The sequence below is a fragment of the Equus caballus genome, chromosome 28, assembly GCF_041296265.1.
Source record: "Equus caballus isolate H_3958 breed thoroughbred chromosome 28, TB-T2T, whole genome shotgun sequence".
Lineage (NCBI taxonomy): Eukaryota > Metazoa > Chordata > Mammalia > Perissodactyla > Equidae > Equus > Equus caballus.
In genome coordinates this window covers 33,727,841-33,740,792 of record NC_091711.1, presented here as the reverse complement: position 1 = coordinate 33,740,792, position 12,952 = coordinate 33,727,841, and the positions used below count along the sequence as shown (strand labels likewise).

The 12,952-nt window shown below is 40.6% G+C and overlaps 1 protein-coding gene and 1 long non-coding RNA gene across 9 annotated transcripts in view; one reads left to right on the top strand and one right to left on the bottom strand.

Moving 5' to 3' along the window:
• The first annotated feature begins 266 nt into the window (after positions 1-266).
• Positions 267-12,952, top strand: part of SLC41A2 (solute carrier family 41 member 2) — a 124,717-nt gene continuing 112,031 nt past the window's right edge. For 2 of the 8 annotated variants that reach the window (XM_023631763.2, XM_070254580.1), the window contains exon 1: positions 625-763. The gene's annotated coding sequence lies outside the window, so the exon portion shown is untranslated. Of the gene's footprint in view, positions 423-624; positions 871-6,753; positions 6,880-11,659; positions 12,000-12,952 lie in introns of those variants that run through there. The other 6 variants (XM_070254577.1, XM_023631762.2, XM_070254581.1 and 3 more) reach the window with 6 other exon arrangements.
• Positions 3,554-6,704, bottom strand: LOC138921311 (uncharacterized). Its single transcript, XR_011433801.1, has 2 exons — positions 6,443-6,704; positions 3,554-3,779 (listed from the first exon to the last, which is right to left on the bottom strand). It is a non-coding gene; the product is annotated as an uncharacterized lncRNA (long non-coding RNA).

The following is a 12,952-nucleotide window of genomic DNA, read 5'->3' as shown; positions in this document are numbered from 1 at the left end:
CTTTTACCTAGATTTAAACACCAGTGTGGGCAAGCTCGAAAGGTCTGGCCTTCCAGCCATCTGCACAGCGCCCTTGCACTTTGCTTCCACACCTGTCTCCTGCTGGTAGGGTGCTGGGAGCCGCCCTAAACCTCATCCCCTTAGGGGTCCATCCGTTTCTCTCCGACCTCGGCTCACGCACGGCCCATTCTGCGCTGCTCTGCGGAAAGGCACGCACAGAGTTACATGTGCTTTGGTTTTAATTCCAGTCTGCGAGAAGGAAAACCGAGTCCAGCCAAGAGAAATCCCCTTGGTCTGAGAACAGAAATCATGAGTCATAGATTTGGGGGCTCGGACCTAGGAGCAGGCGGTGATGCGGCGGTGCGTGGGTCGGTGGGGACGGAGAGGGCTGCCGAGAAGAGGCCGCAGCCCTCCTCTCTCGGGTAGGCCCCCCTGAAAAAGGCCCCCTGGCTCTCCTCCATCCGTTCTCTGCCCGCGTCTTCCAGCGCTCGGCCAAGGATCCGGCAGGGGCGGCGCCCGGGCTCCAGGTCGCCGCCTCCGCGGCCACATCACCAGGCGCTCGCTTCTCTCGGGCGGCGGCGCGACTGCGCCTGCGCCGGGCGGCCGCGCGGGGGCGGGGCGGCGGGCGGGGAGCTAGCGAGCGGGCCGCGGGCGCCGGCTCCGGGCTGTCAGCGCGGGGCCGCGAGGGCGCGAGGAGGCGCGCGAGTCGGAAGGAGCCGCGGGCCCTGGGCAGCCGCCGCCGCCGCCGCCGCGGGGGGACTAGGTGAATGCGCCTTCCACCCCGCGCCGGGGTGCCTCGCTCGGGTCTGAGGAGGCGGGGTCCCTTCTTCTCACACCGGCCGCCGCCGCCGCTGCCGCGCCCCGGGGCAGGTGGGAATGGAGGGACAGCCTCGGCTGTGGCCGCGGCTCGGGCTCCGGGCGCATCCCGGGCGCTGGAGGGAGGTGGGGCGGGGCCCTGCGGGAGGGCTGGGGCCGCGGGGAGCGGCCGCGCGGCGGGCCCCCCGAGCCGCCGAGCCCCCTCCGGGCCGCGGGCAGCGCTCGAGCCCGGGCCGCCGCGCCCGCCCCTCCTCGGGCGGAGGGCAGGCTGGCTTCGGGCGCCGCAGCGGGGCGGCCGCCGGGGCCGGTCGTCCCGGGCGCCGGACGCCGGGCCAGGCTCAGGTGTTCTGAGTGATGGGTGGATGGTGAGACGGATGCAGACGCTGTGAGGCTGGCTCGGCACACCCCAGGTCCGCGGCTCGGGGCTCAGCGATCGCTCTGTGTCACCCTCTTCTTTCATTCCTTTCTTTATATAGGGGAAGTGTATCTCAGTAAAAAACCCCAAATGTTCATTTATGGAAAGGGATTAAATATACGTATATATACATATATATTACCTTTACATGTATATTACATAGCTATGCAGTCTCCTGTAATTGAACAATTTGTTGTGTTTTTTTTTTTAATTGAGATATACTTATACCATAAAATGCATCCTTTGAAAGTGTGGCTTTTCGGATATTCACAAAGTTTTGCAACCGTCACCACCATCCAGAACATTTTCATCCCCCCAAAATGAAATCCTGTGCCCATTAGTAGTCACTCCTCGTTCTCCGCTGACCCCACCCCTGGCAACTGCTAATCTACTTTCTGTTTCTGTGGATTTGCCTCTTCTGGAAAGTTCGTATAAATGGAATCATACAATATGTGTTTTTTTGTGTCTGGCTTCTTTCACATAGCCTAATCTTTTCAAGGTTCATTCATGTTGTAGCGTTTATCAGTACTTCGTGCTTTTTTGTGGCTGGATAATATTCCATTGTATTGGTGTACCACAATATCACGTTTTGTTCATCCATTATCAGTTGATGGACATTAAGGATGTTTCGACTTTTTGGCTGTTGTGAATAATGCTGCTATGACCATTGGTGTACAAGTTTTTATGTGGGCATATGATTTCACTTCTTTTGGGTCTGTATGTTTAACTTTTCGCGGAACTGTCCAACTTTTCCAAAGTAGCTGCACCATTCTACGTTCCCACCCAACAGTATATGAGGGTTCCAATTTCTCCATGTCCTAACACTTGCTGTTGTCTATCAGCTAATTTTTGTGACAGGCATCCTAGTGGTGTGAAGTGGTATTGATTTGCATTTCCCTAAGGATTAGTGATGTTGAGCGTCTTTTCATGTGCTTATTGGCCATTTGTATATCTTCTTTGAAGAAATGTCTGTTCAGATCTTTTGCTCATATTTTAATTGAGTTATTCGTCTTTTTGTTGCTGAACTATGTTGTTCATTTGTAGAAAAAATTCTAGGTTTAGGGGCTAGTTCTGACTAAAAACGCCAACCAGCCTGACACCAAGCAAGATAATGCTTCTATTTGAGGAAAAGGGAACAAGTGCCATTTATGTCTTTCAGAATACCCTACCTGTCAATTCTTGGGTATCTTACTGCTCCTTCCCCTTTTCTGATATTTTGAGAAGACCCTCAAAGGTCTGTTCGTGACATGTCAAGACTCAAGAAACACCACACACAGTTAGCATTTTCATCTCTCCTAAGCTTGGTTTGAAAAGTCCCAGTTGTGGCTTTAATTACAAATAATTTATTTTGGTGACTAGCTAAACTAATAAAAAATAGCAAACACCAATTACTCAATTGAAATTTTATATGCTTACTTCTCAGGCAAAGTGGAAGATCTTCTTTTCCTAAGTTTGTGTAGTGTTTATGAGAGTTATAATCATATGTGGGTGGCACATAAATATTTTTGATGGCACTGAACTTAAGAGCCACTTACAGCTGAATGAATGCTGCTATGCTTATTTCGTGGTGAATTTCTGAGTGTACACAAATTCAGCATTAGCCTTACGTCCTTTATAGCAAAAACCACTGAAAAAGGCAAAACACTTGCCTCCTGGGAATTCAAGCTCATTTTTCTATTACTCTAATATGACTGTTCAAAAATACACTACCAAATTTCAGAAACATTATAGAAAATAAAATTAAAGATTTCCATGTGGAAATAATGGAGAAGCAATTGATTAAAAGTGTGTGAAGAGCAGTCCCATCCTGCTCTTCAGCTATTAAATTACAAAACAATGGAAGCATTATTTAACCCTTTTATGCCTCATTGACTTCATTAGTAGAATGAGGCTAATAATTCCAATATATAACCTGAGTGTATGTTTTGTTTTGTTTTAGCTAATGGAATGATTATCAAACATATTGAAAATATAACCTATCCAATCTAATAATGATTGTTACTGACTCGCCCCTGGAGGTACAGATATCCTATAGCTACAAATCCTTTCCCAAGATGGCCTTCTCTGCCCACTGGAGTTTTTAGTGTCATTTATTGAGAAGGACTGAAAGTAGGTGGCAGTGAAAATTGGGAACAACTTTGGGGACATGAGCCCTGGGAAATACTGGTCAAAGCAGACTTGCTTTCTTTATGATAGACTTCTAGTCACCTCCATCTTTTCTCTGCAATTACTAGGTTCTATATATGTAGTTAGCTTCTGTAACTTAATGTATATGTATATAAATATAAAAATAAATATATATAATGAAAAAATACACATGTATCTCCAGTAGGGTTCAAAGGCTATTTTACCTTCACGTGAATGGATTCATCAGATTGCTTTTCCCTTCATCAGCTGCACTATGGAAATGGGAGTTTTCAACTTGAGGAGGGCAGCGAGATGTAAGTAGTGAGGGATCATGAGACATTTTGGAGGTTTGGGCACAACCTACTCTTTTTCTTAAAGTGTGGGTGTTGAAAATGGACATCTTTCAATGGACGTGAGGGGTCTGGAAAATGAGAAAAGAAAAGCAAAAATAAGTAACAATCTGGAAGAGAAGGTTGTAGGATATAAAGACAGATTCAACTTACTTAGACCTTTTTGCCCAAGAAAAATTCTAAATAGGAAATGTGGAAGAACCTCCTTCCCCTTCATTCCATTCCTCTTCCCTTTTGCCACACCTTGTTCCTCTGTTGCTCTTCTCCTAGGACTCAGAAAGCAGGCTGGGATTACTGTTGTTCATGTTGAAGCATTTCAGTGTGCTAATTATACCCCTTCTCTCTCCACATTCTGGTCAAATTGAGATTAGATGCAAGAAGCCAGATGAAGATTAAAATGCTATTGAAGTAATAGTATAATTTTCATTTCTGGTAAAGCTGGACTGGAGAATTTAGCTTAGACTCATGCTCACTCTGTTCCTTCTTAATTTACCTACTGAGATGAAACTAGCACCTAAAAAACTGCAGGTCCCCCATGCAGGGAGGGAAAATCCTGTCTCAAGGAGTTTACCTCTCAGGAGTTTGAATGAAAAGTGACACTTTCTCTTCTTGAAGCCATACAAGTCCAGGAGAGCCAGTGAGAGCTCAGGGGTGGGGCCTGTCTTCAATATTGACCTTTGTCCCTATCTTAGCTATTAGATAAGTCACTTTCCCTAGGAGGAGCTACTGCTGGGGTGGAGAGAAAGAAAAGTGTCCTTTCAATACAAATTTTCTTCTGCTTAGAGCAGTGAAAGCTCTATTGTCACTGCAGGGAGGGAGATAAGCAGCCATCCTCTCATCAGTTAAGTGTGTTGTGGGTAATAGTGTTTTGTGGGCTAGTCTAGGAAAACTTAGTCACCATTTATAAAATTGGAACTGAGAATATATTTTCCCTGAAGATAGCTAACCCTCTTAACAGTTTTTAAGTGGGTGATCATTTCATTGTGAGGTTAAATACGTAGATTATTCAAGTTCATTTCCTTACTTGTTTTACTCCTCAAACATTTATTGAGTGTCTCATATGTAAAAGGTGCGGGGCTAGGTTCTCAGAATTAAGCAGTGAACAAGAATGGGTCCTTGCTCTCGCAGAGTTTACAGCCTAGAAAGACAATTAGCACAATAAATGGTAGCATAATAAATGTTAGAAAGCGTTGAGTACTTTGGGACCACAGAGGAAGGGGAACTAATCTAAGAGGGTCACAGAAGTGATGTTTAAGAGCTAACATCACAAAGTAGAATAGGAAGTAGCCCATTGTGTCTCAGCAAGAGTGTTTCAGACAAAAAGAACATGTGGGAAGGCGAAGAAGTGAGAGAATGGTATATAAACTAGTATTTTTCAAACTGCAGGCACCTAGGCACCTACCAGTAGATTGTAAAATCAAGTGGGTTGTGGCCTGCATGTTTTAAAAAAGAAGTAAAATCGAAAATAAGAGTGTCACATGTAGATACGTACTGATTGTGACGTATAAAGTTTGAAAATCCCTACAATAGAGGAAACAAGAAAAAGAGCAGTATGACCACAGCCAAAGGTCTTGGGTACGTGGGGATGGTTATGCAAGATTTAGTTAACTTGTTAGAGCCTTTGGATTTATCTTAGAGGAGATGAGAAGCCATTGAAAAGTTTTAATCAGGGCCTGACTAGATTCATATTTTCTTAAGATCCCTTTGAGTACCTACTCTTTGTCTACTTGAGTATGAACTTCAAATTCCTTGGCCCAGTGTTACAGGTATTCCAAAATCTAGTTCCAATCTATTTCTTCTAAAGAATCTTTACACTATTTTTGGTACTGGAACCTCTCATTTCATGAAGATTTCTTGTTTGCCTAAGTGCCTTTGCACCAAGACCAAAAGATCTGTGAGAGCAGACCTTGTTTCTGTCTTGTTCGCATCGGATCTCTGGCAGTTAGCATCCTAGACTCAGAAGGGACTAAGCAAATCTTTGTTGATAGTCTAAATAGCCTTAATATTAGAACTGTTACATAGTAGTAGAAAGGACTGTAGGGGAGGAAGACATTTTTTTTACCCTCTCTGGGTTTGTCTGGCTGGAGAATGAATTAAATTCACATGAGACAGAATAGCGGGAGAAAATTAAACAAAGCTTTATAACATGTATACATGGGAGAGGCTCAGGCAAACTGAGCAACTCGCCAAAATGGCTGAAGCCCTCACCTTAAATATCATCTTCAGCTAAGGACAAAGGAGGATGTTGGGGGTGGAGGGGGAGTGGATCATGGGAGATTACCACAAAAGTACAGCAAACAAAATGCAGATTTAAGTCCTTGCCTTTGGTATTGATTAAGAGTTTCTAGAGATGAAGTCATCCTCCTCTTCTTCCTGGTACAGAGAGGGAGGGACCTTTACAGATGGAGATTTCCTTTACAATGTAAATGTCTCCTAACAAAGGGCAAGCAAGTTCTACTTTTCACTTGCTTTCCTGTCTGCAAAGTAACCAGCCTCAAGTAATCATCATGCCAAAGAGACATATCTTGGGGTGGCCAATTCCAGGTCCCCACAGGACCTTGATGTTTCTAATAATACTTGCTTTTGGAAAATGAAAAAGTTTTTATTAGAGATTCTTTTTTTCTCAGTTGGAATCATGTTAGTGATAGAACCATAGGTACTTATTTAAAAGATAATAACTTAACAAAAAATCTTGTTTTATAACGGTAGTAGAGATAAGAAAAAGAACAACTACCTTTCCTGATTTTTGAGTTTCTCCTCCTAAGGTGTACACAGCAATAACAGATTGTTCGCAGGAGGAGGCAATCCAGCAGGCATTTATATTTTATTTGAACAGATAGACATTCTCTGAACACTCACAAAGGGAGCTTTATAAAGATGGCTGGGGACAAAGAGAATAAATTAGGTGAGAATGTATCAATCATATGAGCTTCATGGAGAGGCAACAGGAAATAGATTTTGGTCTTAGAAGTAAAAATAGAACATCCATATACCCCAAAGAACTTACAAATAAGAATTTAATGATGATGTCAGTTTGTTGCCAGAGAAGGATTGTACTGTCACTGTTCTGTGACTTCACAGAATTAGATTGTGAGACTCAACTGTGAAGGAAAAATTCTTTCAATATATGGTTTTGATAAGTGGCAAGAAGTTATGAAAAATTCATGAAAGGTAGAGAGATTTCAAGTTCTGATTCAAATTCCCCTTTAATATATTTTCGAGATGTGGAAACTTTGCTAATTAGTATTGTAAATTAGATTTTACATATCTTAAACATGAATGCTAGAATCCAATTTTGCTAATATAGGATGGCTTTTAAAAAATACTCGTTGAATTTTATTTTTTTATGTTCTACAGAATCCTATTTTAAGCAGTGCATTGTAGAACTTAAATTGAAACTGTTAACTTGTACAAATTTATCCTGAGGAAATAATTCTAAATATGGGAAAGTATTATGGGCAAAATGTTCATTTTCACTGCAATGTAATTTAGTCAAGAAAATGTCCTGCTACAAGGAAATGGTTCATTAAAATGCAGCAATCCACATGAAGAAATTTAGCCATTAAAAATGCTTTTTTAGAGTAATGGCTCTTATTTATTACTTTTTAAAGTAAAAAGTACTCAATGTAAACAAAAGTTCAAATGATATAGAAATATGCAAGATTTAAAAAGTGAAAATGATATTTCGAGTCCTTTCTTACCCTACCCTGCAACCTAGGCCAACCCGGTTCTCCAGGGGCCAGTGCTCCGAGCACTTTAGTATCTGTCCTTCCAGACCTTTTTCTAACCCAGTGCTTTTCAAACTGTGCTCCAAGGAGGGGCTCAGGGTCCTCTCCCATTAGGTAAGCTGGGGGCAGAGCGGTGCTTCAACCTCTGCTGCTTTGCTTTTACCTGTTTTATATATTGGGATTTCATGTGGGCTTTAATTTAAACAAAGACTTCCTCTGCGTTAAAAATAAATGTTTAAAAACATTTGGCCTAATTTGGAAAATGAAGTCCTAAGCCACCCAGTCAGGACTTCCAGATCTTCCCTGGTTTACCATTTTGCTGCTTGGTGACATGACTCTTCTACTCAGACCCATCTATTCATTTCTCCAGCCATTTTCTGCTTGGTTACCAGTCACCTTGTTAGAACGCACTTCCCCTTCTTTTTTTCCCATCTCTCTACTTCTTACTTATTCTTTGAGGTTCTTTAAGGGTCATCATCATTTCATTCATTCCTTCTTCCAACATGTGTTTAGTGAACAACTACATTTTGACTGATTCTGAGTAGGGAATATGCAGAATTTTTTATCAAAAGCTCGTAGACTAATAAAGGGCAACCTTCATCTAAATAAGTCCAGTAATAATAATAATGTATTCTAAAGTAAGAACATTTGGGGGGCAGGTACTAATGATATAAGTGGTCTCTTCCTTCTACACTATTTTATATGGCACTTATAAAAAGAGCCATTTATGATATGGCTACATTTCTGGGTCTTCAGTAAATATTTGTTCATTTATTAATTGTGTAATAGAAGATAATGCAGAGAGTTCACCTGTGAATCAGAAATGAGACCTGGGAAGGAGCTGTTTTCATACTTGAGCAATCAACTGTGTCAAAAAAAATAACTTGAATCCAATTTACTCCACTCCAGTGTTGGGCAGAGTGGAGTGGCGAGGGAGCACCAGAAAGACCTTGGTTCTATAATCTTCATCCCCATGGCCACTTAGACTGGCGTAGAAGGATCCTAACAGAGAATGCCTGTGGTGTCTTCCTTATCATTAGTTGGTTAGTCAAAAAGTTGTGAAATCAGGTCCGAAGTCTTTATCTTACTAATTTTATAACTTGGGCATATTACTTAACCTCTCTGAGACTCAGTTTCCTAAACTGTAATGTATGAACATGTCTGTCTCCTAGGTTTTTAAAAAAGACTACATGAGATAAGTACATATAAATGAAGTCTATTTTTTTTTAAGATTTTATTTTTCCTTTTTCTCCCCAAATTCCCCCCAGTACGTAGTTGTATATTTTAGTTGTGGGTCCCTCTAGCTGTGGCATGTGGGATGCTGCCTCAGTGTAGCCTGATGAGCGGTGCCATGTCCATGCCCAGGATTGAACCCATGAAACCCTGGGCCACTGAAGCAGAGTGCGCGAACCCAACCACTTGGCCATGGGGCCGCCCCCCGAGTGGCTTTTTGATGAGTTATTCGTATTCCTGGTAAGGTAAGAGTAAACAATATAGGAAATTAATAGGGCCAAAGGAGCATTTAGTGGGGAAATCTTTTTCAGCGTTCTCTTGGGACTTAAAGCAGGCTATTATATCAGTGACCAAGAAAGCAAAATTAATAAGTAGTCCCAGAGTCCAAAGCCCGGCCTGTTATTTTCTTCATTATATCTGCCATTTTCCTCTATCTTTTAGATAACAAACAATTAATAACACATTTTTATAGTAACATTCTAATTCTCATTGTAAAAAAAGTCAAAAAACTGTCATACTCTAGCATTTCTAGATTATGAGTTTTGCGTATAACCCAGGCAAACTCACGATGGGTTCCAACTTTCTCATGCTTCACGTTCTGGTTGAGGAGACTTACTCTTTAGTCCAGCGTAAACCTTGCAGTATGGTTTACGGTAGTCTGTGTATTTGTAAATTGTAAAAATGTTATTTAGATATCTTTTTAAAAGTTAAAAAATACATGAGAGATGATACTTAAATTTAACAATCGTGTAAGAGCTACTTCCTATTCCAGCTTCCGTTTTCTTTTTTCCTTTTAAAACATGTGGTTTCCTGAACACCTGTATGTTGAGTATACATAAGTACTGTTAGTGTGTGTATATATTGGTCAGTGCATGTACACCACAGTTTATAGCACACTGGCGGTTTAATTAAAAGTAGGATGGATAAGTTGTGTAAAATGTAAATATTAACCTTCAGTTGATTTTTTAGAGAAAATGGGAACAAAACAGTTGATCTGAAAATTATAAGCCAAGGGTTCAATACAGCAATGTATAACATTTTTGTGATTCAGTGGTGTAATATATTCCTTAGAGAGGGGAGAAAGAGGTGGAAAGCTAGGTTTTGAGGCTTTTCTAAGAATGTATAACAATAATGATGAATAATGATGCTAAGTAGCTAACATTTATTGAAGGCTCAATACATTGTCCTAAGCACTTTACATGTATTCAGCCATTTAAGCCTCACAATAAGCCAATGAAGGAGATCTCTTTTCTTGAGGAAACTGAGGCATAGGTCCCACAGCTGGTGAAAGTCAGAATTGAAGCCAAAGCAGTTTGACTTTGCAGCCCAAACTCTTAACAACTGTCAGTATCATTAGTGTGTTGACACTTCTTGACATTTAATTTTTTTGGAAGCAAATCATCTCTCTTAATTGAAGTGTGAAGATTTGCTGAATAAGTCACTTGAAATTCCCCCATAAAATCACTCAGTGCACGTCATGTTATTGATTGATTCAGCTAATGAAAGCATAGCAAATATCCCGGTAAGCCCTGTACAATTTCAAACATAGCGTAGTGTTTGCCACTGATTCCACAGCTTTCAACGGGCAGTTAGTATTCTCCTTTTCAAAAGGTACCTGACTGAAATCTGTATACTCAGGCTGGGATTTTGACTGTGCATAGATTCTATAATCTGAATTTAAGCTCATATTATTCCTTAGAACAAAACCTATTCCTTTCTCACTCCCTGGGGGCAATGCTTAACAGGCAATCTAAGCGTGTGTTTGAGCGTTAGCAAGAGGGCACCAAAAGAGGAGAAAATTTAAATAGCTTAATGTTTTGTAATTTTTAAAAGAAACAGTGAGGCAGTCTTTCTGGGAAAAATCATACCTTTTTGTGACTCTTATTTTGTTATCGTTTTGAATTACACGTGATGGATTGTAGGGGAGACACACCATAGACAGGGTGGTAATCTGGCCCTGTCTTGGAGCTTGGTGGACAGATGCAATTATTTATTCACTATCATCTAACAAATATAAATGAGATCACAGCTATGAAAAATGACTACAGCAGGATTTTAGTTGTCTGATGGTGTTTAGGATGTGTTAATTGAATGAAGGCTGTTACCTTTTAGTTGTGGTGTTCCCATTGGAGAATGTGTGGAGTGAGAGAAGTAGGAAAGAAAGAAGAAGTCTTAGAGCTCCTGGGAGTTTTAGGAAGAGGAAACTGTAACTAGCCATTAAAAATAACTTTGTAGGAGCCAGCCCTGATGGTCTAGTGGTTAAAGTTGGGCGTACTCAGCTTCGGCAGCCTGGGTTCATTTTCTGGGCGTGGAACCACACCACTCGTCTGTCAGTCCCCATGCTGCGGCGGCGGTTCACATAGAAGAACTGGAAGGATTTAGAACTAGGATATACAACCATGTCCTGGGGCTTTGGGGAGGGAAAAAAAAAAGAGGAAGATTGGCAACAGATGTTAGCTCAGGGTGACTCCTTCCCTGCCAAAAATAAATAAATAAATGACTGTAGAATAATATTGATTAGGAAAATTCTTTTGTATTTTATGAAACGCAAAGAGCAGGATACAAAACAGTATGTGTAATATGAGCCTATTTTTGTTTTAAACATATATAGAGAAAAAATATAGTAAAATCATATACACCAGTATGTCATCAGTGATTATCTCTGGATGGTGGATTTCCAGAATAAATAATTTTTGTTCATCCTAGACTTTTTCTTTTTCATTGAACACATATTGCTTCTGTGAATAAAAGAAAAAGAATAAAAGAGAACTCCATGCCTGTGGACGTTAGAAGCAGTTTCAAATTAGCTGGGAAAGAAGCGTAGTTAGGACATTTTTATCAGCAAAGACCAATTATATGGCAACTGACTTGGTTTTGGGGTGGCTTTGAGAGCAGTTTTAGCTTGAACTTCAAGTTGGACTTAGAGCCCAAAGGGCTTCTTTTTTTTTTTTCACACTGGTATTTGAATAAAAAAGTACACTGTCCTGACCAAAGGGTAGAGGAGAGACTTGATTGCAGGGAGTGAAGATACTGAAAAAGTTAGGTCATTGTTTCAGTTTGATGCCAAGATGATAAGTAACTTGAACACCATAACGCTGTGCACCTGTAGTTTATCTAATCTGCATATAATCTCTTGTAATAAGTTTGTGTGCTTGAACTGACTTCACCGTGTACCAGGGAAGGTACAGTTTGGGAAAGGTAGAAGATTGGCTTCATCCCCACCTGGATGGTGCCATTGTGACGGTGTCCCAGCCAGGGTAGGTGATGTTGGGCCACCAGCTGAGGAAGACTTCGGTGTCAGAGCTGTCCTATTTCATCACCTAATGGAAGGTAATGTGATTTAATGTGGCCTCATCAGGGTATAGTGGCTGCTTCACCTCCACAACAGAGAAGAGAGAAGGAACTGTGGATGACCACAAGTGCTCTGAGTAGATATTTGAAATGGGATAGCCATGAAAGTTATGGGACACCCTTGGTCTTAAATGTAGAAGAAAAATGATAACCCTACATGTGGCAAATCATTTTTTCCTTTCACTTATCTTATAAAGAAACTTTCGTTTTTCTTTTAAACTTTGACACGGCAGCTTCCTTTCTTCCTCTCCCTTTTCTTGAAAAGATTTTTTTATTTTAAATGTTGACACATTGACATTCTTTTTGCACCTTAAAATTCTGGCAGCTTTTATTTTCAATTTTCAGTTGAATTATACAAAGAGTCAAGTGTATATTTTAAGTTGGTCCCGGAAGTGTGTTTGCATTTTTAAAACTGAATTCTTTCTAAGAGTATAAAGATGTGTTAAGGGTAAAAGTATGAAAGTATACTTTTGTATAAGTTCTGAATAATAATTTCTGCTCATTTGAAATACCGATGAACTCTAGTTGCCTAGTTTCTAAAATTAGGTATTTCATATTTATAAGTGCCAGAGAAAACCGGTGAGGAAATGTGTTATTTATGTTTTATTCCTATGTATACTTTTACACAAAGGTGTTGTCAGTTTATGAAAAACAACACCTGTAAGAAATATTGGTTTAAAAAAAAAAGAATTACAAAACCAGTACCAGAGAAGATAAAAGTTGGAGATGAATAAATTGATCACAGATTGAGTTTCAGATGTTGCTGTAAGTTTCCTCATTGCTAAAGTTAAAGAAAAAGGTGGCTCAATCATTATTAAAGTAAAAATACCAGTTTTCGGTAGTAAGACTTTCTGTAGCTATAATTTATGAATAAAGTTTCATGCAACTTTATATAGGGATAAATGATGAGAAGGTGATGTTCAGAGTTGTAG